At 48.3% G+C, this 8,422-nt stretch overlaps 1 long non-coding RNA gene across 1 annotated transcript; it reads right to left on the reverse strand.

Moving 5' to 3' along the window:
• Positions 1–1,236: 1,236 nt before the first annotated feature.
• Positions 1,237–2,439, reverse strand: LOC309332634. The gene is made up of 2 exons (XR_014152268.1): positions 2,101–2,439; positions 1,237–1,746 (listed from the first exon to the last, which is right to left on the reverse strand). It is a non-coding gene; the product is annotated as an uncharacterized lncRNA (long non-coding RNA).
• Positions 2,440–8,422: the final 5,983 nt, after the last annotated feature.

An 8,422-nucleotide genomic window follows, 5' to 3' on the forward strand; every position in this document is an offset into this window, starting at 1 on the left:
TATGATGAAACCTTTGCAGGGTTCCTCTATAAGGCTAAAGTCCAGTTGCTCCAGCAATGCAGAAATGTAGGCGCTGTGGTCTAAACCACTGAACCTCTTGCCGATCAGAAGGTTGGCGGTTCGAATCCCCACGATGGGGTGAGCTCCTGTTGCTCTGTCCCAGCTCCTGCCAACCTAGCAGTTCCTGCCAACCTTTAGCAGCGGGAGGCCCCATTAGCTAAAGTGGTACCTCAAGTTAAGAACAGTTTCAGGTTAAGAACGGACCTCCGGAAAGAATTAAGTTCTTAACCCGAAGTACCACTGTACCTGATAACAACTGCATCTTACTTAAAGTCACTCTTACGTATGAGATCATCAAGCCACACATAAGAATATGCTAATAGGTCCCCACCTCCCACCCCATTGCAGGGGTGAGACTGCCCCGCATAATCAAAATCTTTCCAGGGAGTAATTTGTCCATGACACCTGAGTAAGATGGAACCCAGCCTATTGTTGGATCTTTCCCAAACCACTCTGTAGCAAAACCAGATTAAACAGAAGATCTGCCACATATTTTGGGCTCACAATGCACTGAGAGAACCTCATTGTTGTCCTGGTGGCCATGAAATTCTGAGCTCTCCCAACATAGATAGTGAAGTCCTCCAATATGATCTTCAAGACTACCCCAACACCAATAGGGTAGACAGTGCACCAGGAAAACTACTGTTCTGTTTCTCTGACCCAACACCAGGCACAAACCCTTAAATCCTGCTCCCAAGAAGATTGGTTGCCTCGTGAAAAGATGGAATTTCCATGGATTACGGTGAAAAAGCAAAAAAAAGAACCCAGCCAGCCTTCTGACGTGTGTTGATCCAGCAGCGAACATCAAGGCAGACAAAGTTGGCTCACCCAGCTCATCCACCCAGGTCTCAGTAATCCACTACAGGTCAGCCCCTTCAACCACAACCAGATTCTGTTTTTATTATGGGCTGCACTAGCATCCGAAAACAACAGCACCAAGTGGGAAAACCAACAGGCATGGCAACCCAAATCTCATGCAGGAAATGGGGCAGTGGGCTTTAAATATCTGTGGCCCCTTCCACCACCCAGCCCCATACCTCTTCCTGCGCCAAAACCTTGTTAATAGTAGCACCAGCTGAACCGCACTCCACAGACCCCACAGTTCATCACTCCTAAGGCTGCAAATGAACAGAAAAGGCAAAATACTAGGGTTCCAATAATGCAACCGCAATCCAAAATACAGTGCTACGGTGCTTTTAAGTGGCCAGAGAACCACAGCCTTCAGTTCTCATCAAGACAGCAATAGTTTGTAATTTATTTGTGCTTATATACATAAATAGCTTACCTCACAAGAAAGTGCTACTGAAGTCAAAATTGAACCCCTCATTGCATGAATTTCCACAGGGCACAGTATACACATAGCCCATCTCCCAAATGATAGGTAACTCTCAGCTCATACGTATGTGTAGCTCAACTACCTCCCCAACACTCACATAGGGCAGTTCTCTTGGCTAAGAGATTCCACCCTCTTGGACCCAGACTCTCACCTAGGATTGAAATCCTCTCAACCTATTCCCAACCTTCAAGAGGGTGGTGCTCCTGCCATTGAGTAAATCCCTTTGGTGATTGCCCTTTGGGGTCAATGCACTGAGGGTGACCTGCTGTGTGCCTTGGAGTTGACCTATATCCACCCCATCATGGAAGATGGATAGCACAAGATGGGGCATACCCTCCCATGAAACTAGCCTGAAGGGTCTTAGAATGAAGGGCATTAGGTAAAGGTAAAGGGACCCCTGACCATTAGGTCCAGTCGTGGCCGACTCTGGGGTTGCAGCACTCATCTCGCTTTATTGGCCGAGGGAACCGGGGTACAGCTTCTGGGTCATGTGGCCAGCATGACTAAGCCACTTCTGGAGAACCAGAGCAGCACACAGAAACGCCGTTTACCTTCCCGTCAGAGTAGTACCTCTTTATCTACTTGCACTTTGACGTGCTTTCGAACTCTTAGGTTGGCAGGAGCAGGGACCCGTTGCGGGGATTAGAACTGCCAACCTTATGATCAGCAAGTCCTAGGCTCTGTGGTTTAACCCACAGCGCCACCCACGTCCCTATAGAATGAAGGGCATTACCAGACACTTATGAGCCCAGTTCTGCTGAAAATAGCTTCCTGTCCCCAACAAAGGGAGGTACCAGATGCTTCTGAATACACCTGCTCAGCTTGCAAAAGGCCATGGAGATTCCAGAGCCAGCTAGCCAGGTGAGCCATGCCATGAAGCTGTGTTACAAAGTCAACTTTGAAGACGGTTCGGAAACTTCAGCTAGTGAAGAATTCAGCAGCCAGGTCGCTCACCGGAGCAAGACAGTTTGAGCACATTACACCAATCCTGGTTTGACTGCACTGGCTACCAGTTAGTTTCCAGGCCCAATTCAAAGTGCTGGTTTTGAGACCATCTTCTGAGGCCCTCCTTCGTGTGCCTCCTCCTTGAGAGGTCTGGAGGGTGGCAACACGAGAACAGGGCCTTTTCTGCAGAGGCTCCCCATCTGTGGAATGTTCTCCCCAGGGAAGTTTGCCTGGCACCTTCATTATACATCTTTAGGTGTCGGGCAAAAACGTTCCTTTTTAACCAGGCCTTTGGTTAACCTGATCGACATCCTATACCCTTTTAAAATGTGACTCTTTCCGGGGGGGGGGTGGTATTATTGGGGGGGGGATTTATTTTGATTTTATATATTGTGATCTTTTTTGTGAACTGCCCTAAGACCTCCGGGCATAGGGCAGTTTATAAATTCAATAAATTCAATAAATAATAATAAAATAATAACATTTCACTGGAACAGAGCTATTCACATTCTATCTAAAAGGAACCAACTGGATTGTCCACCTGCCTTTCCGAGGGAAGAGGAACATATCTCTTAAATACGTGGTTGCAGCTTGTATCCTATTCTGTTCTTAGAATCCTGTAAAGCTTTCAGCAAGATATAGTAGCAATGAGTTCTACAGACTAAATACGTCAAGCAGGAATCTGGACAGGAAGTCCAAGGCCTGGGAGAAGATGATCCCAGTGAAGTTTGTTTATGTGTAGGGTTTCTTCATTCCATTTGCTTTGTTCAAAGAAGGCTGGAAGAAACACTGTGTGCTCTTCTGGAGGCGGAGGAAGCGGAAGAGAAAGGGAGAGGCAGGAAAGCACCTTCCAACAGTTGCGGAGACGAATCAACTTCCCCTCAACTACGCGTATTCTCAAGCAATAACAACGCCATCTGTATTATATACCCAAGAATACCCGTCATCGAAGGGGGCTAGTCAGTCAACCATTCAGCTGGGTCCTCTTCAGCAAAGTCCCACAACGGGAATGGTCTTGAAGGAGGCATCTTGGCCTGTAAAAAAAGAGACAGAAAAAGAAAAGGAGAGGCATCTTCTGTTGGCTAGTTTTAGTTCTGACTAGACAAAGTGCCCTCTTGCTTAACTGGGCACAATTTTCTATCCCTGCTGTCTTAAAAATAATACAGTCATACCTCATGTTGTGTTCACTTCAGGTTATGTCTTTTCAAGTTGCATCCCACGGCAACTTGGAAGTACCGGAATGGTTACTTCCGGGTTCCGTCGCTCACGCATGCACAGAAGCACTAAATCACAGCGCTTTTGGATGCAAATGCTTCGAGTTGCGGACACACCTCCAGGATGGATTATGTCCACAACTTGAGGTTCCACTGTATAGTCAAACCTCGGTGTAATGGTTCTATGGGTTGCTTGTGCGTAAATCGGCGCCACGCTTGGCTGGGTTACCTGGGTGAACCCTTTCTGTCCAGACAGCCACTCATCCGTGGCTGTCTCAATCGCTGGCAGAATCCGTCGGTGGGCGTTTCTTGAACTTCTTCCAGCAAAGAAGCTCTTTGACGCCCAGTTGCCTCCTACTCTCCCTGCGCGGAAGCCTTCTGCGCAAGGAGGGTGTGGGCAGCGGAGGACTCTTACTCTCCCCGCTGGTCCCTGGCAAGGAGTCGTGGGACCGCCTTGCCGATTCCCCCATCTGCCCCCCTTCTCCACTGGTGCTACGCTGATTCTCTTCCCCAGAAGATGGGCTGCCTCTCCCCATCCCGGGACGCTCTCTGGGACCCCTCCGGAGCCCGCTCTCTCCCTCCGGCCCTGATGGCAGTTCCCTGACACTCGGTTATCAAACATAATCCGTTCCGGAAGCCTGTTCGGCTTCCGAAATGTTCGACAACCGAGGAGCAGCTTCTGATTGGCTGCAGGAGCTTCCTGCACTCAAGTGGAAGCCACGTCGGATGTTCAGCTTCCGAAAAACATTCAAAAACCAGAACACTTACTTCCGGGTTTTTGGGAAGCGGTCGGGAGCTGAAACATTCTAAAATGGAGGCATTTGGAAACCAAGGTTTGACTGTAATGATAATGATGATGATGATGATGATGATGATGATGATATGCCACCCATCTGACTAGGTTGCCCCAGCCATTCTGGGCAGCTCCCAACAGAATATTAAAAGCACAATAAAACATCAAAAATAAATGCACCCCCTCATTCTCTTAGATTCAGGCAGATGGCTAGGGCAGCTCAGAAGGGTCCCTGTGCAGGTAGAGACCTGGATGGAAAGGTTAAAACTTGCTTCCACTACAAAGGAGACTGTAATGGCCTGGGAATTGGATTCAGAGGCTGAACCTGAGGATTCCCAGCCTGCACAGGAGTCCCCACCTCCAGGGCCAGCTGAGCCGGGGCTGGGGCATGAGCCTGAAGGGCCCTCACCTGTGCCAGATCCTCAGAAGCAGATGCCAGCTGAATCCGCTATGGCTCCAGAGGTGATCGAGGACCCATTGCCTACAGGTGCTCCTCTCCCAGCCCCATCAGGGGAAGGTGAGGTTGCCCCTGGGTCCAGTAACCCTCCAGCCTCTCCAGAGCTGCAGAGGCTCAGGGCAGAGAGGTGGAGGGAACTAAGTTCTCTCAGGAGGAGTGCTCGCCTTAAGGCCAGGAGAGGTGAGTCACCTGAGGTTCGGGGCCGCCCTAGGCCTCAGAGGAGGTAAAGGCCAGTCAGCCCAGTCCTAGGTTGTGGAAGCAACATCGTTGGAAACCTGTTCCTGCCAGCACCCTGGCCTGCTCTTCTGGAGTTCCTGACCATGCCTGGCTCCTTGCCTTGGACCCTGCTTCGCCCTTGACGGACAGCCTCCAGACCCTCGACCCAGGACCGGACTCAGACCACACCGCACGGTAACCCCCCCCCGGGACCAGCACAGAGACAGATTGAAGAAAAGGAAATAAAATTGACCCTGCCCCATAGCTTGACCAATTATGGCTAGGAGCAGCTAGGAGCTAAGTGGAGACACAGAGCCAAAAAGAACTGTAGACTTGTACACACTGGTTAGCTTTCATTTGGCCTTGAAAAGACTGGCCAGCTTCCATATTGACTTGGAAAGCTTGTTTTGGGCTTCTCAGAAGTATGTCAAGGTAAGAAGCGGGCAGATGGAGGGCTGAGACTGAGAGACTGTGGCTTGCTGAAGGCCACACCAGGAAGAAGCGAATTTAGAGGATCACAACCAGTTCATCTGGGCACGGAGCCCTGGGGATGCTGGGGTTCAGGTCAAAGTTGCTGAGCTTTTTTTAGGGGGGAAAGTCCCTTTTTAGGGGGTTCAGGTAAACTGAGGAAAGGGGAAAAGGGAAAAGTCACACCCCCATTAAAATCGCTAATAAAACTATCTGCCTCACAGCAAAAACTTGACCAGTTGGACACCCCTGTTGTAGAGGATGCTGCAACTATTATTTAGAATGCATCACGAGAGGCAGGGAGCACCAAATTTTGGTGTCAGACAGGGCACCGCTGAAATTTGAGACTCCAAGCTCTGACACTGCACCAGGTACTTCCTGGGTCACAGTTGCTTTGGCCCTGTGTTGCACCAACGTATCAAGGAGTAAGTCCCACTCATTTCAGTGGGACTTTACTCTCAAGTGTGAGTGCACAGGATTGCAGCATTATGAGATAACTACATGTTCAGCTGGGACACGGGTGGTGCTGTGGGTTAAACCACAGAGCCTAGGGCTTGCCAATCAGAAGGTCGGCGGTTCGAATCCCTGCGACGGGGTGAGCTCCCGTTGCTCAGTCCCTGTTCCTGCCAACCTTGCAGTTCGAAAGCACGTCAAAGTGCAAGTAGATAAATAGGGAAGGTAAACGGCGTTTCCGTGCACTACTCTGGTTCGCCAGAAGCGGCTTAGTCATGCTGGCCACATGACCCGGAAGCTGTACACTGGCTCCCTCGGCCAATAAAGCGAGATGAGCGCCGCAACCCCAGAGTTGGTCACGACTGGACCTAGTGGTCAGGGGTCCCTTTACCTTTACCTTTAACTTACATGTTCAGCCACAGGTCAAGGGTTGGGACCCATGTTCTTACCAAGGGGCAGGGGAGGTTTAACACAAATGTAGACGAAAGAGGCTTAGTCCTTTCTCCACCTACTGCAACCACTTGCACCTTGTCCCTTTCCCTTACTCAGAAGTCGCTGGTTATGGATGAGCCTGCAAGGAAAAAGCAGCAGGGGGGGGGGCAGGGTTAAGTTCCTCCTGCCAGCTGCTTCTCCACAACAACTGGTCCTCTCTCTCTGCTGATGTACAGCTGCTGAAAGGAGACCTGGATCTCCAGACCTAATATGTATTCCTAGCATTAGCCTAGTTGTTGAGAAATGCTCTGAGGGCAGCTGGACTGGTGACTAGGAGTGGCCGCTGAGACCATAAAACATCGGTCCTGAAAGACCTACATTGGCTCCCAGTATATTTCCAAGCACAATTCAAAGTGTTGGTGCTGGCCTTTAAAGTCCTAAACAGCCTTGGACCAGTATAAATGAAGGAGCATCTCCACCCCCATTGTTCAGCCCAGACACTGAGGTCCAACTCTGAGGGCCTTCTTGTGGTTCCCTCACTGCGAGAAGTGAGGTTACAGGGAACCAGGCAGAGGGCCTTCTTGATAGTGGCACCGCCCTATGGAACACCCTCCCATCAGATGTCAAGGAAATAAACAACTATCTGACTTTTAGAAGACATCTGAAGGCAGCCCTGTTTAGGGAAGTTTTTAATGTTTGATGTTTTATTGTGTTTTTAATATTCTTTTGGGAGCTGTCCAGAGTGGCTGGGGAAACCCAGCCAGATGGGCGGGGAATAAATATATTATTATTATTATTATTATTATTATTATTATTATTATTATTATTGGTGCTAATAATAGCACCTGCCTGCTGTGTAGGTGATATTAGCATGTTGATATGAGCCATCCAGAGTGGCTGGGGAAACCCAGCCAGATAGGCAGGGTATAAATAATAAATTATTATTATTATTATTATTATTATTATTATTATTATTATTACTACTACTACTACTACTACTACTACTACTACTATCCACACTTCAGCTTGGGTCTGAGAGGTTTTGCCTTTGCCCAGCTGCTTCCCCCCAGAAAACCCACTCTTTAGCGCTAAATTGGAGCAAGCAGCAATCTAGAGAAAACACAACTGATGTTTGCTCTGATTCAGTGATAAACATTGGGTTTCCCCGGTGGAAAGTGTTGGGGCAAAGTGGAAGTGTGAATGAGCCCTGTCTTTCCTTCTTAATTCCCATTTATAGCTATATATAACAGCTGAAAGGATGAACGCTTAATTCTAGTTTTATGAACTGCCCATTCATCCATTGGTTTTTCCATCCATTTGGGCTCGATGGACTGACACACACATTTTCGTTGACTTTGGGGTGTGAAGCTGGAGTATCTGGCACATTTATTTATTATCTCACTGGATGGCTCAGTTGGTTAGGCTGTGGTTCTGATAATACCAAGGTTGCAGGTTCGATCCCCATATGGGACAGCTGCATATTCCTGCACTGCAGGGGGCTGGACAAGATAATCCCCAAGCTCCCTTCCAACTCTATGGTTCTATTTATTGCATTTATATTCTGTCAAGCCACCTAACGCAGCTTACAATTAAAAATAACAGCATAAACAAATGCTACAGCAATATCCTGAGCTGATTGCGCAAGCTCCTTGCCCTGGGCTTCCTTGCATTTCCAACATGTAGTCTGTTGGAAGTTAGGGCTCATCCACACAGACCTTTTGCCCTGTGCTTCCTAGGCACAACTCCACGCTTTCCTGATTGGTGTCTGAGTGCCCTTTATTGCCTCGTTGCTTTGCTGGGAAAACCTGCTCTTTAATGCTGAATCAGAACAATTTGCAATCGGGGTTCTCTGTAGATTGCTGTTTGCAAGATTAAATAAAGTAAAAGTGGATGGCTAATTGGTGAAAGAGAGAATGGAAAATTACAGTATATTAAGATAAATTATTAGGATAGAAATAAAGATGAAGGATTTGCTGAAATATCTATTTGAATTAGAAAACAAAGAGGGGAGGTGTGAGGAGGTCAAGGAAATAAGTCATAGAAAGAAA

This window comes from Podarcis erhardii (assembly GCF_964252035.2).
Source record: "Podarcis erhardii genome assembly, chromosome: 17".
Taxonomy (NCBI): Eukaryota; Metazoa; Chordata; class Lepidosauria; order Squamata; family Lacertidae; genus Podarcis; species Podarcis erhardii.